Genomic DNA, 15,421 nt, shown 5'->3' on the forward strand with positions numbered 1-15,421 from the left:
TCTTGCCATTGTCTTGAGCTGTGCTGCCACAATGTCCTTCATGTGCAGAGTTGTACCATGTCGTACAAGTCGTTGTTTTATTGTTGTTGCTTTTGTTGTGTTTGTCGTGCTTGTTGTTGCTGTTGTCGCCTTTTGTTGTTGTTCTGGGAGGTTTTGTTGTTGTCCTTGTTGCACTCAATGACCGTTCCATGTGGATAATTTGAGTCATTCTCCAAGTTACTTGTGTCAGTGTCCTTTGTGGTATCTGATGCTTCATTGAGCGTTTCTCTTTGAGGATTGTGAGAATGACCTGATGTGGCATTGATCTTGGTGACATCACTCCTTTGTGGTTGATGTGATTCGTCTTTGATTCCTTGGTGCTCCTTTTCTGGAGTCATTTCTGGTTCACTTGAATCATCTTTAGTTTCTTGATGCTCCTCGTCTGAAGCCAAAACCTTCAAGATTTCATTTTCTTGTGGATAGGCTCAAGTGGATGAGGTTTTAATTGACGTGGTCGCACTGGACCCACGAGTAGATTCACTTTGATTGTCGAGTACCTCTGTACATACGAGCTGAGATCTGTCAGTCTCGCTGTGATGTTGCACATCTTGAATGGGAATTGTGATGCCTTCGTCACCTGCCTCACATACAGTGGGTAGACGTTCAGTGTCTTCTTGTTGGTTAAATGAGCTGGGTAGACTTTCATAGTCTGGTTCTGGTGGTTCAAATAATCTGGGAAGACTGTCATAGTCTTTTTGTTGTTCACGTGAACATGGTAGACTTGCATCGTCTGCTGCTGGTTGCGCAGATAAGGTGGATAGACCTTCATGGTCTTTTTCATCCATGGACAGCACTATAGAGTCTTGAGTTGCTTCCATTGTGGAGTCTGTCAACGAGCTCGCTGTGGAGGCTTCTATCGCTCTCTCTGTGGAGTCTGGCATCGTTCCCTCTGTGGAGTCATACAGTGGTCTCACTGTGGAGTCGATCTGTACACTCTCAATGGAGTCGTGCAGTGGTCTCGCGGTGGAGTCTGTCATCGCTTTGTGTGTGGAGTCGGGGACTTTTCATGGTACATGGACCACTGGTGTGGCGTCAGGCCGCTCTCTGTGGGCTTCGTCTTCTTCTTGGGTATTTGACAGGTTGCTGCATCCAATGTATCGACGAGCTGCCATGGCATCATTGTATTGGATTTGTCTACCATGAGTAGAGTAGTGTTGAGCTTTGCAGCCATGTTGCTGATGCAATGATCCTCAAATCCGAAGAACTCATCCATATCCGAGTAGTATTCTTCAATGTAAAAAATCATCTCTTTGTTGTTTCCGATTTGTTATTGTGCTCGCTATGTCCAATGATGAAAACATTTTCTGAGTAGTATTCTTCAATGTACTAATCATCTCTTTGGGTGGTGCTAACTGCTTGTTCCAGGGTGCTGTGGAGGTTATTTTCAACTGCTGGTAGAAGTTCAGGCATTGTTCCATCTTTCGAGGTGAAAGAATTGTGTTTTGTGGCTTTAAAACTCTTCTTTTAAATTTTCGGACATTTCCCCTTTAAGTGGGCGTGGTCCGGGGCCGCTGACGTCATGAAGCAATTTTGCATACGCACGCCGAGGTTCCTTTACTGTGCGCTCTTTTCGCAAATACGCATGCGCACCGTTTTGCCGGTTTGCGTCTGCTATGCAAATGGGCATGTGCGGACTGGTTTGGATGGATACGCACAAGATGGCTGCCAATTAAATCTGTGGTCTGCTTCTGTTGCAACCCTACCTCTGTCTCGTGGTGAGTATTCGCGCCAGTTTTACTGATTTCTTTTGTGTCTACCTCGCAGTGGCTGTCAAATTTGTCCAACATGGTTTGGAATTTTGTTCTGTCCTGCCCGTCGGAGAATTTAAAGGAGTTGAAGATCTCTATTGCATGATCGCCCTCAATGGTGAGTAGAAGAGCTATCTTCCGAGCATCGGCCGCGCCAGGTAGGCCGGATGCTTCCACGTATAGTCAGAATTTTTGTTTGATCGAACGCCAGCTAGCACTAAGATTGCTGTGGTACCTGAGTGGATGAGGAGCCTGGATCTTGTTCATTGTGGCTGGGTTCGGTTGCTGGTTGCCACGGATCTTACTGAGTTGAACTAAATAGATTGAACAGTCACTCCTGGTATCACGTCGTGTTAATTTACTTCGTGTAACACAGGCTGCTACTTGATGCCGTCTTAACTAAAGGATGCTCCAGACTTTGAAATGAGTTCAACATATTTATTGAACTATTAACACAGTTCTTAAATGAGTTTGATTCTCTGCTAATCTAGCTGTAGTAACTCGGTCTAACTATACCAGCTTGCTTGAAGCCACGTGCTGGGGTGTGATGCTGCTGCTGATCAACCCTGTCTTACACTCTAGGTGTCTGTCTGTGGAAAGAGGCAGAGCCTGTGTGCCCTGTCTTTTTATATGGGTTGTCTAGTGCCCCCGTGTGGTAATGCCAGCTCTGGGTGTCCTGATTACCCATTGGTTGTGTCCTGTTCTAATGACCCATTGGTTGTATGTCTGCATGTCATGACATCTCTGGTGTTCCCTCTCGTGGTTACTTAGTTGTAGTGTATTTACATTAACCCCTTGTGTATATACAGTGATGCATATCACTACCGTAATCTACAATAAATCTGCCGCCTCCTCTCTCTCTTAACGACACCAAATGCTGCTCTTTCTTTTCTCTTCTGCCCAGAGCTTGGAGCCAGTAAGTCTATTTACTGTTAGCACAGTTGCCCTTGCCTTTTGTCTCTTGGTGTGAGAATTGTGTACCTTGCCAAGCAGGACCCTGACTAAGACAGGCTTGTTGAAGAGCAGAATTTGGAATGGTCTCAGGGTCCCCTTTATTTTAACCTAACTTTAAAGACGCAATCGAATGCATAATAATCTTCTGAACCCCATAATAACACCCAAAGGTAGGCTCATCTCATCTTTTTCTCATTATTTTTCCTCCCCCCGCCCACAACATCATGAGCACACGTTAAAGCAGAACAATGTGATAGGCACTATTAGCTTGATAATTTCCCTATTTTCAAAGATGGTTTTCATCTATTATCCCAAGGCATGTTCTTTTGAGCCAATATATGTCCTAAAAGAACCAACCTGAAGACTGAGCGACATTCACAATACCAGCACCATTCAGCACTGAACTTCACTCAGTCCACTGATGTTTGCACCAGGCTAGGTACATCTGTCCTGATCATCATCTTGGTTTTGTTTTGACTGCAGGTTGCTTCATCCACCTGCTCCCTGTTTTGCCTCTTTCAGTAACAAACACTATAGGGCATGTAGTAAATGACAATGATCTTGGAGAGCCTCAGGGGTCTGCATTATCATACTCGCCTGATCTGTTTAGACGTCTGAGCTTATGTTTCAAGATATCTATACTATTGGTCTGGAGCTTGCCAGCAGCACTGAAGCAAGGGTTCTTGCTGCTGACCTCCAAGAAAGCTACCCACAGACTTTTGCAATGCAGTCCCCGATCCCAACAGCAGTTTCAATGTGGGGCCAAATCCAGGGGATGTCTTGGCAAGCAACAGTAGTGATGCCAACATGCAAGTAAGCGGATAATCAACATTAAATCATTCACACAGAAAACAAGGTTAGAAGTACTTTGTCGCCACCATTCTCAACTTCAATTTTTGGGCAGCAATATAAATAATTGATATAAAACAAAAGCTAAAGTAAAGATAAACAATTTTCTAAAACAATGAAAATATGCATATTTTTAAAAAACATGTGCAATTGTTATTAAATCATTTTGAAGAAATTTGAAATCGCACAAATATAAAATTTTGAACATTATGACAGCATTGTGATATTAAAAGATGTTTAAAAACCCAGCTACACATGATTTACATAGGCATGACATTTTCAAGGGTTTTTACAGTGAGTTAAAGAATGGACATCATTGTCAAATCAATTCATTCCATTAATTATAGTCTCGGAATACCTTGACAATGCAACATTCTGACAAGTGTAGAATCACTGAAAGCAACTACTGGATTTCCATGCATATCTGTGCACATGCCGTCTCCAGACGTTTTGGTCAGTTTCAGTGGAGTAATGATGTCGAACACTGACAGTTTCATGTAATTGCGACCACAATATCGGAGTCTTCTTATTCATTACTGGTCCTGCTGCCTGCACTGTCTTCCATCCTGTTGCTGCTAATTGCAGTTACAGAGGTGACTGAAGCTGGAGTTGAAGAGCAAATGCCAGACTTCATCTTCTGCTAAAAGAGCTCACATTTGCAGGATCAGCCTGCAATGCAAATTAAACCCTAACTTCTTTTCTCTACTGCAAATAATTTTCTGTAACATCTCTCCCTTGTCTCCACTGCCTATACCTCCAACGGTAAGTCCAAGGAGCTCATCGACTTATCCATCACTAAGATGAAGACCATCATCTGAGCTGTCTCTGTTGTGTCCCTTCCTTCTGCTATCCCAACAGGCCAAACATCCTCTAAACCCTTCCCTCCTTTACAAATGCTGAAGCTATGTCTGACTGTAACCTAGAGGAACTGCAGTTAATCCAGTGATATCGAAGAATTCTGCACCTCGTTATCTCTGAAGAGGCTATAACAATCCTGCAGATTACAGAGAATAAATTCAAAGGGAATTACACAATGGCAATCTACATTCCATGAGCCAGTCGTGGCCAATAGAGATGACTAATCTGCTAGGCCAAATGACCCTGCAGCCCATTTCCAGATTCTTAATGGTTGAAACATTTACAATCGGAAGAATCTAGACAAAGAAATACACATCATTTGTCAAAGCCAAAATGGAGAGATGGAAGTCACAGACACCTGCACCCCCCCCCCCCCCCCCCCTCCACCACCACAATGCAGGCACCACCACCCCCACTCACAATCATGCTCCCCCACAAAAATGAGGCTCCCCAGAGCGCCTGCCCCTGGCACTGCCATCCTGGCACCATCACTCTGGCAATGTCATCTTGGAACTGTAAAGTTGGCAGCGCCAGGGGGCAATGCCAAGCTGCCAGTGGGAAGTGCCACGGCCCTGCCCAGCCATGTCCCACACCACCTGCGAGCTATACCTTGCTGTGAGCCATAAGCTTGTTCATCAGGACTGGTTTTAAGTTCTGCAAAACAGTGGTGATTCACGCCGGTGTGACATCACATCTGATAGGAGGATAAGGCCTGGGCAGACACAATGTCATGAAGGCTGCTAGTTTATTAAAATATGTGAAAATAAAGTTCATGCCATTTCTGGTAGAATCAACAGGGATGCTAAATCATGGCCACTGTCCTGCTGTATTGTTAATCAGTCTACCATCTTCCATCAAGCAAGCAGGAGCTCACAACGCACGCCCGGTCCAGGTAAATTCCTGTCGTGCATTTATACGTTTTCATCTGGAACTTCTGATCTTCTGTACCAGTGCCTACAAGATTAGTTCATCTCCACATGCCTATTCTCTCACGGGAGTTTTCACCAATGGAAAAGTGAATTGTCCAGCATCTATTTTCAGCCTACAGAACCCTCTGAAAGAGTACATTATTAGACTTTGATTGTGCAATCTGGACTCAGAGAAACAACAATTCTTTATTCTGTGATCTTAGCCCTATGAATCTTTCTCTATCCCCCTCTTTTATTTTATGATTGAAAACGTAGGCTAAGTTGCAACCCCCCTTTCAAGTTTGAGTGTGCATAAATAAATTACCCCTCTGTGTTTATCCTATTTCAACTGTGTTGTCAGGTCATTAATAGAAATTAAACCCAATGAAAGTGAAGAAATGGTGATCTGCCTACCTGAAAACGTTGACAGAATTCTACACGGAATCATGTTAACTTGTACTTAGTAGAGTTAAAAGTGTTCTTAAGTCATATGAAAAACTCAATGACCTGAAAATCACATCAATTGCAAAAATTTATCTGCTTGGAGTTGTAGAAACCATATCAATTGCAAATAACAACCGTTCACCTGACATTGTTGGTGGTAAAATTCTTGTGGACAATACTTAAAGTGTTAAAGATAGGCAGAAGCTGCATTTCAGCACTCATTTGTTGAGAAACTTTGGGGGCGCCATGGTGGCACAATGCCTCACAGCGCTGACATCCCAAGTTCGATCCCGGCCCCGGTCACTGTCCGTGTGGAGTTTGCACATTCTCCCCATTCCTGCATGTGTCTCACCCCCCATAACCCACAAATATGCAGAGTAGGTGGATTGGCCATGCTACATTGCCCCTCAACTGTAAAAACTTAATAATTGGGTATTTTAAATTTATAAAATGTTTAAAAAGAAAAAAATTGGGGCTGATTCTCCATTTGGGAGACTAAGTCCTGATGGCGGGACTGAATCGCGAGTGTTCTAGATTCCCGAAAGTGGTGCCTGTCCCGGAGCAATTCAGGACCCATTGATGGGCCGGTATTGGCGCCACAAGGAACTGGTGCAATTCCAATGCATGACAGTGACTGATTCATCGGGGTCTGAATCAGCCCTGGAGAGCCTGACAAGCAGAAGCTGCATAAAAGCACGCGGCTCCCCACACACTCTCATCCCAGCCAAGAGGATGGCACTGGTTGCGCTGGGGCACACCCATCCTGCTGATAGGTCAGCTGGGGCCAGAGGGTACCTGGGATGGTGTGGCCTGAGGAGGCATCCATACAACCCATGGCACTAAGTTCACAGTGGGCAGTCAGTGGCGTGTGCAGCCGCATAGCTGCCTTGAAAGCTGCATCAATGTTGTTCCGTGCCAGTTACCATGACCCCGCAGCCCACCTCTTGGCCACCCCCGATACACCCCCTGTCCCTGACAGATACCCCCAGCAGCAGCATAACTGTCAGCACACTATAGCGATGTTGGACACTGTTTATATCCTCTCTCCCTCAACAGCCAAGGCACCTGTTGCCCGCTTTTATGTACCAAAAGTGAAACTCACCATCGGTAATTTCTCCTAATCCCAGACTACCTAATCCCAAAACCCCATCCATCCTCTACCCAGACACACGCAAGAAAGACATAAGGTAAGGGTTGGCAGGGATAAAATGAAAATGGGGATTACATGGTAGGTTTGAGATGAGCCTCCACTGCTGTGTTGCAACCTCTGGGAAATAGATTCACTCAAGAGGTCCAGGTTGGCGCCATTCTGTCCTTCGACCATCAGATGGAGTTTCATCTAAGAATTCCAGGTCGGTGCGATTCCGCATTTTGGCCACCAGATGGGGCTAGGTCCAGGATGTTCAGATCAGTGCAGTTCTTGTTGGTGGCCACCAGATGGTGCTGTACACAGGATGCTCTGGCTGGTGCACTTTTGCCTTTCTTCCACCAGAGGGAGCTTTCGGCTCCCTGTGAGAATAATACAGCTGTGATCCTGGAATTAGCAGTTTTTAACTTGCCTGATTCCTCTACAAGACTTTGGCGGCTTTATGACAAAAGCTCCCACCTTAAGCTTCAGTTTTGAGCTCTTCCCATCCCCGGCACACACAGTTCGAAGGTAACTGACCTTTGGGAAAATGACTTTCACTTTCACGTTCAAGGTCTCTTTCCCAGTTCTTGTGGTGTCTGTGCCCCTTTAAACAACAACGACTTCACAGATTTGGCTAGAATGCCTCTTAAAATCGTCTGGCAGAGAGAGAGAGAGACGTAGAGAGAGAGACTTCAGTGTCCTTACTCTCTGGCAGCTTTACAAAATTGAACAAAAGGTGGAACTCTCTAGAAGACTCGCCTTGTTCCCTGAAAGTGTCTGATTGGCTTCACCAACCACCGGCCCCGATGGGAGAAGGCTGAAAATTCCACATACACCGATTGGCTGCTTGCCAAGTCGATCAAACAACATCACAGGTTGTGCCACAGAACCTAAGGGAACGTCCTTAGACCAATCCAAAATCAGAACAGGGGATTTACAGTGTCCAAAGACTACAATTTAAAGAGAAGGCTGTCGATCATAACAGGCAGCAAGACAAGCATTAAAGGGGATCACAGGACAGACAGATATAATCTGAACAACCTCCCTCTTCGTCTCTACTCCCCTTCCCCACGCTGCTGCCACTTTCCTTTCTGGCACCCTCCCTTTTCCTCTTTGCCCCACCTCTGCACTCTGCCCTCAATTCCCTCTCTGCCTCAAAGTTCCTCTCTGACACCCCCTTTCCTCTCCCCCTTCCTCCGTCTACCCTTTTTCTCTCTCCCCATTCTTCTCTGCCCCCTCCTTTCCTCTCCACCCCGACCTTCTTCTCTGCTCCACCTTTTCTCTCTGTCCCGCCTCAACCCCTCTGTCCTCACCCAAACTCCCTCTCCCTCTGTTCCCCCTCCCTCCAGTCACTCCCTCTTCCTCTCCTTCCCCCTCCCCACCCCTTGCAGGAGAGAGGGTCAGATACACAGGGGGGATAAGGAGAGAGGGACAGATAAATGGGGGAATCCGTACAAATTTTTATCAATGCTGAAGAATACCAGAATGTTTCCAGTAAGGATAGCGAGGGGCTTTGAGGTGAACATGCAGGTGGTGGTGTTCTCATGTGTCTGCTGCTCTTTCTCTTCTAAGCGGTAGATGTCACTGGTTTGAAATATGTCATTGATGGAACCTTGTTGAGTTGCTATAATGTATCTTGTAGATGTTTGACACTGCTGCTACTGTGCATCGGTGGTGCAGGGAATGAATGCTTAAGGTGGTGGATCAGGTGCGAATAAAGTTGGATGCTTTGGCTGGCTTGAGCTGGTAAGTGCCAAGTAACATTCGCATCACACAATACCACAAAAGTACGGCAGCACAGTAGCATGGTGATTAGCATAAATGCTTCACAGCTCCAGGGTCCCAGGTTCGATTCCCGGCTGGGTCACTGTCTGTACGGAGTCTGCACGTCCTGCCCGTGTGTGCGTGGGTTTCCTCCGGGTGCTCCGGTTTCCTCCCACAGTCCAAAGATGTGCGGGTTAGGTGGATTGGCCATACTAAATTGCCCATAGTGTCCTAAAATGTAAGGTTGGGGGGGGGGGGGGAGGGGTTGTTGGGTTACGTGTATGGGGTGGATACGTGGGTTTGAGTGGGGTGATCATTGCTCGGCACAACATCGAGGGCCAAAGGGCCTGTTCTGTGCTGTACTGTTCTATGTTCTAAGAAAGAGTCTAAACATCTCACCTTGACATTCAATGGTATTACCAACAGTGAGTCCTCCACTATCAACATTCTGGGGCTTACCAATGAGCAGAGACTGAACTGGACCAGCCATATAAATACTATGGCTACAAGAGCAAAACCTGTCCATTATCCACATGGCACAAGTCTCTTTTATTGGAGATAGTCATTGCCTGGCACATGTGTGGTGCAATTGTTACTTGGCAATTATCAGCCAAAGCCTGAATGTTGTCCTGATCTTGCTGCCGAAGGACATGGACTGTTTTGGTATGTGAGAAGTCACGAATGGTGCTGACCATGGTGCAATCATCAGGGAACATCCTCACTACTGACCTTATGATGGAGCGATTGTCATTGATGAAGCAGCTGAAGATGGTTGGCCCCAGGACACTACCCTGAGGAACTCCCGCAGTGATGTCCAAGGGCTGACATGATTGACACCAATAGCCACAACCATCTTCCTTTTTGTTAGACATGGCTCCAACTAGTGGAGAGTTTTTCTGTTGATTCACATTGACTTCAGTTTAGCTCCTCGATACCACAATCAGTCGAATACTGCCTTGATGTCAAGATTTGTCACTCACCTCACCTCACCTCTGAGTTCCGCTCTTCTGTTTATGTTTGGACCAAGGCATGAGGTTAGGTTCTGAATGGACCCAGTAGAACCCAAATTGAGCATCATTGAACAGGTTATTCTGGTGTAAATGCCGCTTGGTGACACTGGTGATGACACATACCATCATTCTGCCGATGATCAAAAATAGGCAGATGGGGTGAGAATTGGCTCGGCTGGATTTGTCCTGCTTTTTGTGGACAGGTCATGCCTGGGCAATTCTCCAGATTGCCAGCCATTTGCAATTGTTGCAACTGTACTGGAACAGCTTGACAAGGGAGAGGGACATTTCTGAAGCAGTATTCAGTATTAATACTAGAATGTTGTCAGGGCCCAAAGCCTGAGAAGTATCCAACGCCATCAGACATCTTCATTCCCTACGAGATATAGGCATGACTGATGTGTTCAGTCACTATGAAGGGATGCCATCAGTGTGCTGGGAACCTTGTTCAAAGCAAATGGACAAAGCCCTGGACTGAGCACCCTGCCTTTTTCTGCTGCAGGAATCACATATTCAGGTCAGAATTACAGGAACACAGCTCATCCGAACAATGAAATGAAAAGAAAATTGCTTATTGTCACAAGTAGGCTTCAAATGAAGTTACTGAGAAAAGCCCCTAGTCGCCACATTCCAGAACCTGTTCGGGGAGGCTGGTACAGGAATTGAACCGTGCTGCTGGCCTGCCTTGGTCTGCTTTAGTGATTTGGCCCTGTGCTAAACAGCCCCTAGAAAGGTGCAATCATTGGAAGTTTATTTACAGAGGGGAATGTTATGTATTATGTGCTTACCACCCGTGCCCACACTGTGTAACCAACACATTTTAACCTTCCTCAATCTACCAAGAGTACTTGGTGCATCTCCAACTTCCACAGTGAAGGTGGAGGCAGCTCGCTGTCTGACATTCCCTGCTGATGGCCTTCCCCGGCATCCTCTGGAAGGCTGAATCCTGAGGGGCCCCAACCTGCTTTGGGGGTCCTGCTGTGTAGAAATGCCAATCCCCTTGGCCAACGGGGCTGGAGCTGAAACGGTCACAGCACGAGGGGATTTGTTCGGGCGGGGCACTTCCGGAATCACCTGGGTGGATGGCCCCGGGGTCGGCACCAGCTGATCCTCCTCTCTATGGGTCCTTAAGGCCTCTGGCTTCCTTTTGGGGATAGAGAGACAGCTGTAGTGAGCTCGGGATGCTCTGCCGTCCTCTGGCATTGGCACCATTAGATCTCACCAAGTGCCTGCCGTGGAATGTATGTCCGCAACAGTGCAGGACAATATTCTTACACTGAAGTCTCCATGACAACTACCACTCTAGCTATGTTGACCACGTTGCGTTGAATTGTCAGCACAATCACCTCAGACACAAGGCGGGGAGACCCTCCATGCAGCCTTTCAATCTGAGCAGTTTCCCAGACATCCCTTCCTGATTTTCTCAAGTTTATCTTCGGAGCTCCAGCAACTGAGGCCTGACCAAGTTCCGAGGTCAGTCATCTGATCCAGACTCAGTAAATTCCTGGCCCACAGGAATCCTCCAAGTGCCGACACCCTGGGACACCACTGCCTCTGCCTGCTGTGGATAAGGACATGTGAAGTGCTCACCAAATTGTGACCCGAGGCTGCTCGAGAACTAAGTCCGACCGAGGCGTGTGTCCACACTGGTCCAGGGTTTGGGTAAGTGCTGTGATGGCGCTTCTATTTTGGGGTCTGTTAATCAGTCCTCTGTGCTGCTGTTGGGGCTGGAGCCGAGGACCTGCTTCACAGCGCCAGGGTCCCAGGTTCGATTCCCTTTTGGGTCATTGTCTGTGCGGAGTCTGCACATTCGCCCCGTGTCTGCGTGGGTTTCCTCCAGGTGCTCCGGTTTCCTCCCACAAGTCCGAAAAGACGTTTTGTTAGGTGAATTGGACATTCTGAATTCTCCTTCAGTGGACCCGAACAGGCGCCGGAATGTGGCGACGAGGGGCTTTTCACAGTAACTTCATTGCAGCGTTAATGTAAGCCTACTTGAGACACTAATAAAGATTGTTATTAATATTAAGACCTTGGGCGGGATTCTCCATCTTGGCAATGGGGTTTCCTATTGTGGGCATCCCCACACCGTCGGGAAATCCGCAGGAGTGAGTTCGCTGCCGACAAAAAGGAAGATCCCATCGACGGAGAATCCAGCCCCTTGATTTTCAGAATTGCACATAAATGGATTTTTAATGAGTTAAGATTGGACCCTCATACTTCAATAAGGCAAACAGTTTAACATCTCTATTGGAATAGCAAGGAAAGAAATATGTCAAAATTTATACAGTAGTGCAGTGTACAGCAATTTCTACTTTGTGTTCTATTGAAGGAATCCAAAATGAACAGAAACCAAAAACCTGATGCCTGGAGTTGAAAAATATATTTTGCCGCTCAGGATATTGCCTTGAACTTCAGAAATGCTTGTTCTAATTTGTTTAATAAATGTCCTGCTTTTGTCTCATAACAGAAATTCTCAGTTGTGCTCCTAAAGTGACAATTATGCCAGATTTAAAGAAAAGAAATGATACATCGCGGACTATCTGTGGAAACTTTGGGAAATTCCGTAAATCTGTCCTTTGTCAATTGCATAATGTTTTTACAGAAGAGTTCAAATTTAATTGTTCCTACACTATTCTTTTTAACTTAATGGAGGCAGACAGTATTATACTTCTTCCTTAATGAGTGCCAGCTATGTCTCAAAGGGGCATAAAGAAGAAAAGCCAATTTTCATTATTTAGCATGGAAGTCTCTACAAATATATCAAGTCGCTTAAGTCTCGACCTCTTCCCATGACAAACCATGGGTAGCACATTCTTAATGAACTCAAAAGTACTTTGTTATGAAAGGTTATTTCTGAATGTTTTATGTGTTCTCAGGTAGCGGGCAATGCTATTGAAGCAGCATTAATTTCTCATCCATAATTGCCCTGAGCCGATGGTGTCAGGCGCTCTCCTTGAATCACAGCAGTTCTTCTGGAGGTGGTGCGCTTGCAATAGTGTCATCTAGGTAAATCTGGGACATCGATCTATTGATAGGGTAGGAATGGTGATGCATTACCAAGGCAGGATGATGTGAGACTGGTTGCTGGCATTTCCGTGACATTGCTGCTCTTGCCTTTTTAGATTGAAAGGAAATTAGGATGCAATTGAAGTAACCCATGGCTACAGAAAATCATGGAGATAGTAAAGATTGTAAATTCCCGTACCAGCCTCCCCAAACATGTGCCGGAATGTGGCGATTAGGGGCTTTTTACAGTAACTTCATTGAAGCCTACTCGCGACCATAAGCAATTTTCATTTCACAGCGCATCAGCGATGGAATGGGACACTAATCAAGGATTTTGCCCAATCCTGGATCATGTTGAGGATCTCATTCTGATGTGTATATTCCACCACATTCCTGACCTAGTCTTGTGTATAGCACAAAGGCTTTAAATGGTCAAGAAGTGACCTGTTTCGTATGGAGCACAGGCCTCTGTCCTACTCTTGTAGATGTGGTCTTAGAATTCTTACAGTACAGAAGAAGGCCATTTGGCCCATTGAGACCTCACCTACCCTCTGAAAGAGCACCCTACCTAGGCCCGCTCCCCCCGCCCTATCCTGTAACCCCATGTAACCTTTGGACACTAAGCGGCAATTTAGAATGGCTAATCCACCTAATCTGCACACCTTTGGGCTGTGGGAGGAGCACCCGGTGGAAGCCCACGCAGACACGGGGAGAATGTGCAAACTCCACACAGACAGTCACCAAAGGTCGGTATCGAACCCGGGTCCCTGGCACTGCAAGGCAGCAGTGATAACCACTGTGCCACCGTGCTGTTTTGCCGTCTTGATATGACTGGTCTAGTTTTCAGGTTAGGTGGATTGGTCATGCTAAATTATTTCCTTGTGTCCAAAAATGGGGAGATTAGTTTCAGGGGTTATTGGGATAGGGCGAGGGAGTGGGCTTGGAAGGAATGCTCTTCAGAGGGCTAGTGCAGACTCAATGGGCCAAACGCCTCCTTCTGCACTGCAGGGATTCTATGAATCATTGCCCCAAATTTCAATTAAGGGTTTGGATAAACAGCTAAACTCTAGGGCTTCAAGCATTTGATTCCTTGAAGTTATTAATGTTAATAGAGAAAACCAAACACTAATAGAATTCTGGTATTTCTGAACAGGAGTATCACATACAAAGTTAAAGAAATAAAAATATGCTTACATAAAACTTAACAGCTGCTTCTCTGCTTGTTGATATCGCTGCTGCTGAACACCAAGATATTCCCTTGATCTGAAGCCAGGTTTAGACAGGAAAGGGGGAAAACCTTTTCTCAGAGATCACAAGAGGTTTGTGGGATACCTTCTTCGAGGCCAGCAACATGTGCCTTTGCTTCATCACTGATTGTGTAATCTGGGCCACCATTGTCTCACAGCACCAGCAACACGGGTTTGTTTCTGACCTCGGGTGACGGTGGAGTTTGTACATTCTCCCCCTGTCTGGGTGGGTTTTCTTTGGGTGCTCCCGGTTTCCTCCCGCAGACCAAAGATGTGCAGGTTTGGTGGATTGGCCATGCTAAATTGTCCTTTTGTGCCCAGAGGTTAGATGGGGTAATAGGGAGTTGAGCCGATGTAGGCTGCTCTTTTAGAGGCTCGGTGCAGACTTGATGGGCCAAATGGCCTCCTTCTGCCATGTGATCATGGGCTGGTTTAGCACAGTGGGCTAAACAGCTGGCTTGTAATGCAGAACAATGCCAGCAGTGCGGGTTCAATTCCTGTACCGGCCTCCCCGAATAGGCGCCAGAATGTGACGACTAGGGGCTTTTCACAGTAACTTCATTGAAGCCTACTTGTGACAATAAGCTATTATTATTATTCTGTTTTCTATGTGTTTATCAGCAAGCCAATGTCTACCAGATCTGCCTGTGATCGCCCATCTACTGGGGCATAACATTTTAAGCAACATGGAGGCACCTACCCATGGGTGTGGAAAGCCTACCTTTCAGCCAACTCATGATCCTGATGTGGGATGGAAAGCCACGATGTTGTACTTTTACTAGAATGCTGATAGAAGTAAAACATTTTGTGGGTTTGATTGGAGAGGGAGGCCGGGTCATTGAAATTGTATCCCTCACATTACCCCAAATTCGCAGCAGCAGCTTCAATCTGGGATCCATTGTAAAGCCAGATCTGTTGCTAAATAAACCTGTTACATGTCACGCCCTGGCTCCCACTGACATGATAGAACCCTACAAAACCCAACCCAATATATTCCAACCCCCATGAGCTCCTTCCAGGACCACCTTTCTACAGTATATATCTATCTATCTAGTACACAGGGACAGTGACGTTCTTGTTATGAGGGAGGATCTCTGCAGAATGATAACTTCCAATTTGAATGTTCAAGCCTTAAAATTAGGAGCTTTTGAAAAATGTATAAAATTGTTATTTCTTCAAATGTACTGAATTAGAATGGAGTTTGTTCATATTCAGTTATCTCATGTCAACTATTTCAATCCAAATTTTTATGTTCAACATTTGAAAACATACAATATGGAGAAAGAATAAGAACAGCCTGTGTTGACACAGAAAACCTCACGGGTTTACATTAATTGCAGTTGTCGTCTGCCCTGCTCATCCATTCATTGATATCCTCAATTGTTGTGCGCCAAGAAGGTGCTGTCATCCATCAGCGAGTACTCAGGAGTCAGTAATTTTTTTCATGTCTGCTCAAATTGAAACT

Source organism: Scyliorhinus canicula, chromosome 10, assembly GCF_902713615.1.
Source record: "Scyliorhinus canicula chromosome 10, sScyCan1.1, whole genome shotgun sequence".
NCBI lineage: Eukaryota > Metazoa > Chordata > Chondrichthyes > Carcharhiniformes > Scyliorhinidae > Scyliorhinus > Scyliorhinus canicula.